The 14,043-nt window shown below is 36.4% G+C and overlaps 1 protein-coding gene across 3 annotated transcripts in view; it reads right to left on the bottom strand.

Annotated features, from left to right (window-relative positions):
• The window catches only part of CHRM3 (cholinergic receptor muscarinic 3), a 271,574-nt gene that overhangs the window by 14,794 nt on the left and 242,737 nt on the right, over window positions 1–14,043 (bottom strand). Inside the window, exon 2 of one of the 3 annotated variants that reach the window (XM_039707669.1) lies at window positions 13,778–13,824. The exons of the other annotated variants lie outside the window; for them this stretch is intronic. The gene's annotated coding sequence lies outside the window, so the exon portion shown is untranslated. The remainder of the gene's footprint in view (window positions 1–13,777; window positions 13,825–14,043) is intronic. 3 annotated transcript variants of the gene reach the window in all.

The following is a 14,043-nucleotide window of genomic DNA, read 5'->3' as shown; positions in this document are numbered from 1 at the left end:
ATGAGTATCACAATACAGTGATTTTACATAAAAATATTTAACCAAAAGAGGAGTGTTTGGTTATGTTTTTTCTAATTACTTTCTAAATTCTGCTTTCCCTTGAACTGTACTTGTTTTTGTTTATGTATGAAGACATAAGACAGTGTGGGATTTTAAATGGTACAGTTTCTTTGACATACACAGTAAATAGATCAGCAATTCCTTTCCTTTGCTCATGTTGGATAACAACCACAAACCTCTCCCCTATTTCGATATCTAGTGTAAATGAGGTTTTATTAGGTTACAATGAAGATGCCATATTATTATCTAATTCAGTCCACTTTTAATGCATTCATCATTGTATAACTCAGAATATGAACACAATAATAATGAATAAATATTGCTCTGGTAAATCTCATAGTTAAATTTTAAGTCTTTTTCCTGATAGAATGATTGAAAACTCAATGCAGCCCAACTTCTGAAAAAAAAAAACCAAAAAAACCATCCTCCTTGCAATGTTTTATTTAGGAAGCAGGCATTTTTTTCTAGAGCTGTCAGACAGGATGAGGTCAAAATCAGAATAGTATGAGAGAGGTCTCAAATAATGATATTTGCTAAATATATGCCAGAAATTATTAATGTTATAGGGTGCAGACCTTTCTTCACTCACACTGGGGACAGAGAGCAGAAGATGAAAGCCAGAAAGCATTTGCTCTGCAGCCATAAATTTCTAAAACCTCTGTAGGGCAACAGCCAATCCAGTCACATATTGGTTGAAAACTCTGACAGATACATTTAGATGGCAATGATATCATTATGCTGCTTTTTCATAAAGAAAAGAGAAGCTAGTATCTTCTAACACACAAGAAAAGATCAGGAAGAATATATCAATAAAGGAGATGAAACTTCCACAAAAATGGATAGAAAAAAAATCACTTAGAAGTGATAGTAAAAAATAATGGTATTACTAAGAAATAAAAATAGTTAACAGTTAGGTAGTAGTTCCCATTTCCATTGTATAACACAACCATGAACTAATCTGAGTGTTAGCCTTGGAACTCCAAAACAAATACCATAAGAGATAAGAGATACAAATATGTATACAAAAATGCAAAATTAATATGTGAATGGCACACTATCTATCAGTAAATCCATAAAACAATTGTGAATTCTATTTAACTGTAGACTTTGAAATGGACTACCAATGGAAATGCAATGATAAATCCTTTCAGAAATGCTATGATTCAAAAGACTCGTGATGAGGAGTCCTGGGATCATCACAATTCAGCTGCAGTCTTTCAGACACTGAAGAAGCGTTGGAACCAAACCTTTCTTTCTCCGATCAGTTCTTTCATGTCTGGACTTCAAATCCAGTCATTGTTTCAATGAAAACCTGAACAGTCCTTAGCAGTCCAGTAACTGAGGAAAAGGAGAACCTGAGAACAACCCACCATCTCTCTCCTGCTGTCCAGTGCAATCCTGCATCTGCAATTTGGTTTTTTAAATTCTGCAGGGAATAGAGGGAACCCTAAACTCACACTGACTGCACTATTTGATAAAATGGAAGTGCCAGTGGGATGATGAGTACAGTCTTTTGTTATTCTGCCTCTTCTACAAGATCCTGTAACTGAATCATTTAATTCAATTAAAAAATGTATTATCCATATGTTCATTTGCACATAAAAAAGAAAATGTCACTACCACTACCACCACCACTACAACATACCAGATCAGCACAACTGGATTTTCTTGACTTTAGGAAACCAAGGCAAGCTACATTATCCATCATTTTCCAAAGCTGCCATGCAGTTTCTGCTTTCTGTATAAGTGCTGCAGGGAAAGAGTGTCCTGGGTTTGACAAGATGACAGCGGGATTCGCAGTGCAGCCGCCAGCACCTGCCCAGCAAGCCAAACTCTGACAGAATGATGTGTGACCAAGTGGGAAAGCAGCCACACATACTTCAGTAAAACAAACAGTGCAGCGCTGCCTGAGTGAGGCAAACATACCAAACTGTGAAATGATTATAGGTTTACATACCATGATAAGAATTTACAAATCATTGGTATGATACACTACATTACAATTTCAAGGCAGGGAGTAGCAAAGGAAACTTCTTTTAGCCTAAGAATATATAATTACTTACCTAAGATCATAGTAATGGTATTCCCTGTGGGTTTGAGTCTTTTTGTTCTTTTTGCTTTTTAATGAAAGGTACAGGCCAGAGATCATCAGACACAGTGTACACTTCCCAGAATTATTCAGGAAAAGTGTAGGCCCAGTACAGGCAATGGCTATATAGACTCTCATACTCATCCATCCAGCACACCCCTGCTTTCTGCCCAGCCACAGGGAGTGAGATATTTGATATCCCACTAAGACTGACTGGAAGGGTAGGAGAAAGCATCTACAAAAATGTTAAATGATTTCAATAAATGGGTATAACCCAGATTTAAAAGCCTGGAATTTTGACTAGTCTAATTTATTGCACATTGCTGTAAATAGAAAGCAAAATAGAATAAACAGTAGTAACAGTTCTGTCACAAAATTTCAGTGCATTTAATTTCTCTCTGCTTATTTCAGATTTAAATGCTTTTGTGAATACTCCACATTTTACCAAAATTTTTCTTTTCTTTAAACCCTCCTATTCAAGAAGTCTATTTTTCTTGCTGTCTTTAAAGGGCTCTAAGAAGCATTTTCTGGGAAGTGAGATGGCAATCTAAGGGCTTGGCTATCTGTGAGCTCCAAACTAGTAAGCCTTTACGGACAAAGAATTTCACATTGCATCTGTTCACACAGACAAAAAAAAATTGCTTACCTTATTTTTCCATTTTCTTCTGCACTGCTCTTATATACATCTTAGCCTAAACAGTAGAGAGCTTCATGCATTGATTTATAAAAGTCTTTTCAAACACAGAGAAAGGAAGCCTTCAGAATGCTTAATACAGTTACCTAAACTGGCACATACACTTTGTTTCAAAATTATTATTTGGTAAAATAAAAACATACATTTGAATTACAAGGTTTTCCTAATATAATTAGCAAGATTATATATAACAATTTTTCAAAACACAGAGAGTTGGGTTTTTTTTCCCTGCAAAATATGGTGAATTTTTTTCAAAATACAATAAAGAATTTTAAAAAGCTTGTAATAAAAATGAGAGGATTCACAGTTCTATATTTATAGTAGCTCATACCAATTGAAGTTAGTGTAGCACAAAATACAGGATTCCATATGAATGCTTACGTAGCAACAGGAAGCATGGTGTAATTATCAGTGAACACGACCTCAGATTTACCATGACTAAATTACACTTATATTAAATACGTTACATGACATATATTTTAGATTTGAAGAATGAGAATACAGAACCATAGAAATCAAGCATACCAGAAAAAATCCTGGCCACTGTCTTGCACATTCACAGTAGATAAAAACAGATTGTCATATACTTATATGTATATGTACATATACACATAAGTATATCTACATACAAATGTATATTACATATAGTGTGATATGTATATAGAGCTGCAGATGAAAGTATATGTGTATATACATACTTATGATATATACACACATATATCTGCAGCTATATATACACATAATTTTGTCACATTATTCCAAATATTGTTATAAAGGAAGACTAAATCTTTCACTAATTAGCTATCGACTTGATACAAATAATGTTCAGTCAAATCCCAGTAACACTTCAACCCAAACTCTTCCTTTTTGCATCCATAAATATATTTTGTTTTCTAAATTCACCCAAATTAAATGCCAGTGTTTTAAAATCACTTTTGTGATTAATGAATTAGATTTGCTCATTATTTGCTTACTTTATTTGTGCTGCTAGTGTGAATTATAGCATGGGCAAATTAGGAACTCATTTCTCTAACAATATGGATCCCTTTCATTACATTGAAGAGTGTATAGAGAACCTGATGCATAGCACTGAGCTACCTGATCCATCTCCCCTGCACCCCGCAGTCAGAGGAAAGCAGCATCCCTCCTGGGGGCAGAGGCAAGGGAATGCTATCTTAGGAGTTCCTGCTGGGACATCTAAGGATGGCAGACTGGGAGTACCTGAGTCTGTGTACCTGACACAGCCAGCAAATACACTCTAAAGCTGGGCCATGGAAAGAGCCTCTTCTGTGCCTTAATTTGCCAGTTACCTTTTGCCAAAACCATCTTCTTTACTAGAACTGAGAGACAGGTTCATATTGCCCAGCTGTACCTGGCACATCCTCTGGGGACATGATTGCTTAAACTGTGCTTGCTTTTACAGAATTTGCTCTTCGTGTAGTATGAACCCATCACTGAGGGTTTTTATATGATGCTAGAAATGCAACTTTGAATGTGTTTTAATGGCCAGTAACTTCAGTGGAAACATCTGCTTATTTACATGGCCTCAAAAATAAGAATAAATAATGTTTTGCCATTAGGACTAGAGAAGAAAAATCTCAGATGTTGTATCTGTGCAAAATCCAGATATGCATTTCCTATCTCTTTCACTTAAGACTTCCATCAAAGATTTAATGTATTATACAACCTGTATAACTCTTGCATATTTTTTAAACAAATATGCCATCTATAACAAACATACATCCTAGTCTGCACAGTTAAAGGACAGTGATTTTCACCAATTTACTGAATAAGTGTTTCTGTAATATTTATTATTTATTTACTCCATGACCTAATACTCATTCACATCATGAATTTCAGTTTCAAATAATCCTATCTTGAAATCCTCTAAAATGATTCCCAGACGTTTCAGAAATGAGCTACTGATCTCACCTGTGACAGGCCTCAGGGCAGTGCAGGCTTCTCACACGTAGTGGCAGCAGATTTGCCAAAGGAGAGGCACTTGTCCTTCTGGGACAAGTGCACTTGGTGGTAATTGTCTAAACAATTCATCCAGAACAAAGTGAAATATTCAAAAGCCTGAGCTTGGACATGTCTAGAGTTTTCAAATGCTTGAAAACCAGAGCAAATCAAGTCTTGCCTAATTAATATTACAGTAAATACTGATTATCAGTTCAGTTAAATCTACGAGGTACAATTCTTTAAAGAGAGGAAATTATTTAAATTCTGGGCAGTTTCAGTGAGCTTTATTAGAATTACACCCCATCTGTCTAATTGATATTGGAGGAAACAGATATGCAGCCTGTAGTTAGTAAGAATTACAAATTACTCAGAGTTTCACTCACTTTCAGCAAGCCACTGCAAACTGACTTTGCAGGTATCTGGGGACAGGAAAGTTTGGAAAAAGGGTTTATTACTATACTGAATATAAATATGGTATTAGATTTAAATGAAAGAAGAGTACATGCCATTCAATTACCTCCCTCATTTGTGAGCAGTGAATACTTTTCCTTTGAATAAAATCTGTTCATATTAAAGACTTCATTTCAGTATTTTATAATGTATGCACTTTTTAACCCAGGATTTATTAAAATTTTGTTAATTAGTATAATATTGAATCAGAGTTGTGATCTAGATTTTCGGCTCTTTTTATAAAACACTGTCCATTGACTCCACAGATAATCCTCCATATGGGATATTTAAAGCCACATTAAAATGTTCACTATGTGAAATAAAGTAATGGGAACTCTTAGACTTAATTATATAATTCTCCCAGATATTGTTAAATGCTAGAATACCTTGACTCAGCATGGACTAATAGTGTCTAAAGAGGAAAAAAAAAATCAAGCCTTGTAAGTGATTTCTCCTATTTTACTGAAATGGCATCATCCACTATAAAAAGAATCATGTTTGAGCATATCGATATTAAGAAGGTCTTGTTATCACTTCTAGATAAAGCAAAAAAAAAAATTTTTTTTAATCCTGCCCTACTTTTCGTAATACTTGCATACATTTAAATTCCATATTTAATGTCAATATTAGCCATTAAGAACCTTCACAGTGAACAACAAACCTCATAGGCAGACCTCTTTACTATCTTAAATGGTACTGTTTGAGATGAAGTAATCAACTGATTATGCCTTAAAAAGAAATAAACTTTTGATTTTTCTGTTTGCTCACTACACAATACACCTCCAGAGAAAACCAGAACATCATACAAACACTTTTCAAGTATCGAAGAATTCAGAGAGCCTGAAAACTGAGCTCTAAAGAAACCCACCTGACACCTGACACAATCTTTTCCATTTCATTTGTCTGCAAGAAGAAAATGAAATGACAAAATGTCTGTCAATCCTTGAAACCAGAAAATGGAATATATTTTTTTCTGGAAATCTTTCTCATGGTGGGAAAAGAAATAGCCCAAACAATAACAACAAAAACAACAACAAAACTGTAAAAAAGCCCCCTCAAACCACAGATTTTCTGCTTTTTCAAACAATATGTTTTTTACCTTCAGAAACTAATTTAGTTTTCTCTCAGCTTAGAGCTGAATCTCAGATATTTTGTAACAAAAAGTGCTGAAAGAAGATGAGCTCCATTCCATTGTTCATTGACTGAAAATTATAAAAATATTTGTGTTTCCATCAAGGTCTGATAGAGCTATCCAAGTCTCTGGATACAATGTCATGTTTACCTGGTGTCAGGTCCTGTTTTATGTTATATATGTTATATGTTATATATGGTATATATATGTTATATGTTGTATATGGTATATATATGTTATATAGAGATCCTGAAAGATCTCTAACATGCATAATTTAAATGTGTTAAACAACATGAATTCGAACTTCCCTGGAGTGTCAGAATATCTGAAGGTTTCTAAATTGAACTATTGCTGATCACTGGGTTTTCTACTGTAACTATGGCAAGCAAGTATTGAAAGAGCAGACTATACTTTGGCTTTTGTTGATGATGGATACTGTGGCAATTTAAAATAAGATGCAGTAAAGTGACTTGAAAAATGCTAGAAAATTCTCTGTTAAGGGAAATTTACTGCTATTGGCTTTGGTGATTGAAATATTACCACTCTACTGTGGCAAACCCAATACTCCCACACGGGACAGATGGTTTACTTAAAAAGTGAAAGAAAAAAACCATCACAACCCCGTTGAGAGGTTTCAGCTAGACAAGAGAAATCACTAAGAAAAAGCTACGGGCTAATGAAATCTACATAGCTTTTTGGACCCAAACTATTTATATGGAAAAGGAAATTTTATGAGAAACTTTGTGTCAGAATGTTATGATTTTAACATAAAACACCGCTTATTATTTTGTCTAAAGCATGCAATCATAATAATGTGTTAAAGCATTTTTTCTTGGTGCCAAGTTATCACAGTTGTTCAGAAAATAACATTTTCAGTGTATGTATTTATTTGTTTTACAGAATGGAAGTTCTTATAACCTGAGATTTGGGGATCTCTTTTCACACTACTAAGTTTATGAATTGCGCAAGTAATTTATTGGAATGGATTTATTGCTGGGGAGGCAAAGGGTTCTGTGTGCATCCTTTTTATGTATTATATTCTTTTAATACACTTGCAAACAAAATGCTATTTCGTGGTTGAAATGGAATATTTTTTACCTCAGTGAAACACCTTGGTAAATAATCAAGAAAAAAGGGAAGATATTTTTTGTTTCAACACGTCACTCAAAATATTTTAATAAATACTTTGTTTCTTTATTCACCAGTATGTTTAAAGTAATTTTTTCCACCTATTTAAAAGTGCAGTTTAACTCTCACTAGGTGGCACAATAGTTATTCAGAAGCAAAAGTCTGGACTTTGCAACAAAATCTTAACCAGTCTCTCATAAAACCTTTGTCTTATACATAGAAATTACAAACCAAATTATATCTATTCCTTGATAGGGAGAGCAGATAAAGTTAATGCATGTCATTCAAGTACTGGTCTCAATCAAACTAGGAGCCAAATTACAGAAAACTGTGTTCCCTGATGTAGTTTAATTTAAATTCTTTATTCCTTCCCCGATGGAATAGACACATCTGCAAATCCTAGTGGAATTCTGTAGATTAATCAAAATTTCCCATTGCAAACTTCAACCCCCTTTATGCATGCTGCCAGGAATTTTTAAAGTCTCTGAGAAATCGATGGTGGCAGGCACTGTGGATTTTAATGCATGCAAGCAATTGTTCTTTAGTGAGATCCAGACAAGTAATCAAATAATGCTCCAATGCTCTGCTCCTTTTTTAGGCTTTGTTTGCAGAGCTTGTGGTTTTCTTTTGGTTGTTCTCTCTTTTGAGTTACAGAGCAAAGATGTGCCCAAATGGGCATGTCACCAAATGGAGACATCTCCAATGAAAGCAGACTTGACAGAGAGGGAGGAGGTACTAAGGGAAAAATAATTTTTAGCTATTCTACATAAATGCCTGTTGGTAGCCCTCATGACAGAGTCCTCTTCCTACTAAGATTTAATTAGGTTTGCTTGATTCTCTCCTTTTCTATGAATTTGAAATATATCCCTATAATTTGGAGGTTTTGAACTACAGTTTTCAAAAATCAGTGCTAGTATAGAGAATACACATTCACAAGGCAGTGATTTTATTCTGTGTGCAAAATGGATCTGCTCCAGCAATTCAGTGCACTTACACCACAGAGTATTGATTTCTTTAAGACCCTCTTGTCTGATGGTTTTAGGAAGTTTGTAGTAAAAGAGGCATAAAGCTGAGGAGGGAAAATGAAGGACTCAAGGTTAAGAAAGTTAAATGTGGAAGTCAATGTATTCCTAATTCTGTCTCAGGACCTCTATACACTACAGGAGGATTGATGTATGCAGATCTTTAAAATAATATCACCTTACCTTGAAAGGGTAGTGCAAAGCTGAATTTAGTAAATCACAGGCATTCCTCAAATTTGTATATGCAGCTTTGTAAAATGAAGGATCTTGTCTACACGATTCTAAAATTTTAGGATCATTCCACCAACAAAAAAAGACCATTTTTAAATCCAGCAACAATATTTTAATCTATTACACCACAGGTTTTCTATTCACTATCTAGGTAACACAGTCATGGTACTCTGCAGTCTCTCCTTGTTTCTGTTTCTGAGGATCTGGGCATTCTGTACATGGCAAATAGGAAGATGTGGAGATATAATTACATTAGCTCTAAAGGTTGCTATCTAAGTAACAGGATTTTGCTTCTAAAATAAGAAGGTTGAGTGGACTCATGATTGTTTGCATTTTCTCTTTCAAGCCTACAAAGCCTGCATTTTTTTAAACCCATTACAGTCTAGGATAAGCAACAAAAGATTTAAAATCAGGAGTTCTACATAAATTAGAAGGAAAATATTTCTCTAAGATTTGACAGGGTTGCTCAGATGGCAAATATAATACACTATTTTCAGAAAGGAGGTAGAAAGCTAGAAGAAAGAGAATCTGTACCTGGAAAAAAATATCTCCTGCTCTACAAGGTCAGAAGTATTTTAATGCTTGAACTAAGAGCAGGGATACATACTTTTCACAAAGTCCCACTGCCTCAAAAAAGAAGCAATAATGCTGCATTATTTCCTTCCATTCATCTGAATCTTCCAGCTGCCCCACTTTTATGCTTTGATTTGCCAGGGAGCTGTACTTCTAGGCTGCTGTGGGTCTGCTGACCAATTATATTTTAGAATCAGAAAATAATTCTCTATTTGGTTGCCACTCAGGAGGGTATGTCTTTTGTTGTTCTTTTAATCTTTCTTGGCAGTCCTACAGGGATACATGTGGGTAAAAGCTCCTAGGACTGAGTAGTCTTAATTGGGTAAGTATCTGCAGCAATCTATGGACAGACTCCAGAGAAGATAAAATGGTTTTGGATTTCTACTGGTAGACATCAGAGAAAAAGACAAATTTAAACCTCACTTGCTGCTGTTGGTGTCTTCTTGCCACATTTCTTGCAGGATTAAAGGTTTGCTATAGAAAAGCCAGCACAGGCTTTGTCTTTTGCTCTCTTGCATGACCTGAGTAACAGCTCTGAGAGGCGTTTCAAAGTCAGTTTGCAGGACTTGTGAGCTGGATCCTTGTGTTCAGCAAGAAGCGTGTACTGCAGTGTCACTATGTTCTTGAAAACAGGTCCTGTGGGCCAGGGCATGTCCTTTGGAGAGAATGAGGTGTGGCTACGCTTTGCATCCAGGGCAGGGGAGGGGTACCAGGAGACGAGTGGAATGGTCAGCACAAACTGCACATGCTTGTGAATGCTTGTGTGCTAAAAGATCCTGCATGAAATTTCACTGCACAAACAAAATCAGTCTAGATAAAGATAAAAGGGACACAAATTATAAAATACAATACAAAGATGTGTGATAGTGCAATGTTGTAACTCCTTATGGGAACTTCAAGTCAGCAGGTAAAGCAGTGGGGCCATGCAGGCAATCCTTCCTTTTGGGATAGCAATTCTTGTAACTGACAGTAGCAACAGAATCACTTGAAGGAAAAAGGCATTTCTATTAGTTGGAGCAGAAATTCCCTGTCATCAGTTCTCCCTCTTCCTATGGTGCTCTCATGGCTAAGAGAAAGGTTATTACAACCACACATTGTCAGGAGAGGAGTCCAGGTATAATGGACTGAACAGGTTAAGAACAGCTGGGGCTTTGACCCTCTTCTACAGAAGAAAGCATCTTTAGCAATGAATTACTCAAGAGAAAGAATTGCTTGAAAATGGCTGGAAAAATGCCACTTTCCTAAGAACTGAAATTTTTGGTTTGTTATGGCAGAAATACAGATTCAACGAGTAGGAAGAGAAGACCAAAGGTTCTGTTAATACCAGAATTTTATATCAGAACAAGACAAGTACATGGAGTTGTTTTGGCATATCTTATAAACAAATCAATGTCTTATTTCTCCTATGTCTGACAACAAAAGTGCCAGTGATGATCTTAGTGAAGAGAAGGAAGAAGCCACACTACCGCCCAGGCTTTCAGGAAACCCACACTTTTTGTTAAATAAATACATAAATCCCTCACCCACTTACATCACTTCTACACCATTTCAGCTGAGACTTGGGATCTGATAGCAGATGCTTGGTATGGTAGCATGAAGAACAGAGCTAAAAAGATAATCAGGTTTCCAAAGAGACCAGGCATTTTGGCAAAACCTGTGAGGCTGTGAGCCAGAGCCAGGTGATGGCAGACAAACACAAGGACTTCTGAGTCAAGTTCTGCTTTCTGCTACCCCAGCTGCTGCAGACAAAGCAAATCCACCATGCTTGCTCCTGAAGAAGTCATTGCACGGGACCTCTGTGATTCAGCATCCTTTTATGAGAGAAAGGAGGCAGGGAGAACTGAATCTCAATAAAGCAGTTAGACATTAAAAGTTACAGATGAGAAAAAGAATGCATTTCCAGGCTTAACCTCACTTCAGTCAATGGTGTTATCTGGGAGCCTCAACATCTCCTTGCTACCAGGGAAGCAGTGGTTGCTTGAGGAGGAGTAGGAGTTTATGGTATTTCAGCAAACCCATGGGCACAAGGAAAATGCACTGGATTTACCTGTGTCACCTGAAATACAGGGGCAGAGAGCATCTGGAAGGAAACAAGCTGGCTGCTCAAGCGGCTCCATGTTGAAATACCATAAAAGACCTGGAGTACACTTCCCAGATGGCTTCTTCATATTTTTTTCTTCTAAGTGATAGTCATATTTTAGTGAGAACTAAAGGCAAGGGATATAGCAATATTATGAGGAAAGTGAACATGCTAATTTTGTGTAAACATTTGGAAAACCTTGATCTTAAGGAGGTCAAACACTTGCAATGTAGATGGGCAACTTTGTGCAGTGTAGGAATGCACCTGAGTTGCTATATTTATGCACATCATCAATACAGCACACAGCAGGATTTTCTAGATTTTATGCTGTACTGGGGATTTATCATCAAAGTCATGCAGGATTTCCCTGACATTCTCAATACTGCATGCAAAATTTTCTAAATTTTCTAACTACATAATTAATGAAAATTAAAGCTTTGGTCTACTTATCCATCAATGAAAAGTACCTGTTGAATTTGAACAGGCGTTTAGCATCCAGTGTGTCCATTTTTTTCAAAAATCCAAGAATCCTGCCTCAGCAAATGTGGCCCAATTTCAGAGATTAAGATTATCTGCATTTCTGCTGAAGTTACGGATAAATTATAAATTAATGAATTTGAAATATTTTGAAATATTTGATATTTTTAAATTAACTACTGATACTTCAGAATACTAATTGCTGCCAGAATACTGGTAAGACTTTCAAAAGGCAAAAAATAATCATAGTGGCTTGGATATGTATTAAAGTTTGCCTGAGCTTTTGAAATTGAGACTAACACTTAAATCTCACTGTAGCCTCTTTTGACCTGAGCTTGCTTTTCCAAATGTCTCTGTCCCCATCAATCCCTTTCACTAATCCTTGCTGCTGATTCACAATTTTTCCAGCTGAAAATGTATCCATGCAGGCAGTATCCTCCAAGCTCTACATATTAGTGAATACAAATAAGCTGTGACTATTTAGGATTCATGTAAACCTATCAATATTCCCATGCTGGCTGTGCTTTCAACTGCAAGAGAAACACTTCACACCAACAGCTGCAGCATATTAAAAATCAAAAATGAGGGTTTTGATGGCACTTGCACATTTCTGCCCTTTCATCTGTCCGCTATCACTCATTTACTCACAGGAGGAAATGACTTTTCCTGCCAAGGTAGAAGTAAAATGTATCAGACAAGGGCAAAAAAAAAAAAAAAAATCATCAGTGCACCAGAGGAAACAATATCTTAGATACAAAGTGTCAGCAGAAATGAGTTTGTACTGTTGCATTCCTGTGACCTTCTTCAAAAAGGCATAATATACCACCTATTTTTTGCTACTAGAAATAATTTTCAAATGATAGTACCTAGATGAATCAATGCTTTCCTAGAGTCTCTCTACTTATCAATACTTGTTTTCTCTTTCACAAAAATGAAGAAAAGCTTTTCTGAGAAGTTGAAATAAAAATGTGCGCTTCACTTGCAAATCTGAGAGTTGGGAAATAATAAACACTGGTGTAATTGGAAATATCACCCCTAATTCCAATGCTGCAAGATTTCACACTGAGTTTATTTCAATACACTGCAATTTAAACTTGCCTAGTTGGGTAATTTAAGCACATGTGCAAAACTAATTTCTCTTAGTTTGGAAGGGAGGGAGGAAGGGAGGAAGGGAGGAGGGAAATCAAACCTTAAAATTACTTAGGACTAAAAAATTTGGCCATTAGAGGAAGGTGAACTGGACCCATGAATATGCAGATTTGCTGGCATGGACAATGAGAAGGTCATCTGGAAATGAGGGGCCCAAGAAGAAATGGAAGAAGAAAGAGAAATACTTGTATCAGAAGAGGGAAATGGAAAACATTTACAGCTCCAGACATATTACAGTCTCTAGTACAGGAGAGATTTAGGGAAGGATGTGGATGTGGCTTACAGAGAGCTCGTGGTCAGAGACATCACAAAAAATCTCTAGATCTATCACCTCATTTGCAAGCCCTCATTACCCCAAGGAGAGGAAAGGCTTGGATTTTACTCTGTGTGTGCCAAAACCCCCCCAGGTATGGGAAGCCAGTGCAGCAGGGTCTCAGTTTTGTAACCTGAGTGCCTGGCTCCCAAGTGCTAACCTTCACTGTGGTCTCCACTGGCTGCAGTTTTCCAGGTGCCCTGCTGGGTTGGGATCCTGCGCAGGAAATATCACAATGTAACTTCCCACTGACAGCCCCCAAAATACGGCAGGTCAGAGTTCACTTGAGACTGCCGGTATTTGCTAGGTTTTTTTCATTTATTGCTTGACACTTCTGTCCAGAAATCAAGCTAATCAGAAGAACAAGAGATCAAATCTGTGAACCTGACTGAATAAATTGCAGATTATTACACTTACAGTGCCTTCCTCTGGCCTAGTCAAAGACAGGGAGCACCAGTCATAACCTAAACGCATAAATGGAGAGAAAAACAACATTACTAACAAAATATTTGGGGATAACTGATACACAGAAACATTGGGCAGGAGTTTGGAATGCATCATTTAGTAGCTATGCAGGAAGGAATTCACAGGGCTTTCACTTTACTATATATATACATATATATATGTATATTTTTCATTCATTTTGCTGGCTGCATCAAGTACTTTTTCTTTCCACAGTCTGA

This window comes from Passer montanus, unplaced genomic scaffold (assembly GCF_014805655.1).
Source record: "Passer montanus isolate IOZ18808 unplaced genomic scaffold, ASM1480565v1 scaffold2, whole genome shotgun sequence".
Taxonomy (NCBI): Eukaryota; Metazoa; Chordata; class Aves; order Passeriformes; family Passeridae; genus Passer; species Passer montanus.
The sequence above is the reverse complement of the archived record's forward strand: the minus strand, read 5'-3'. Positions and strand labels throughout refer to the sequence as shown.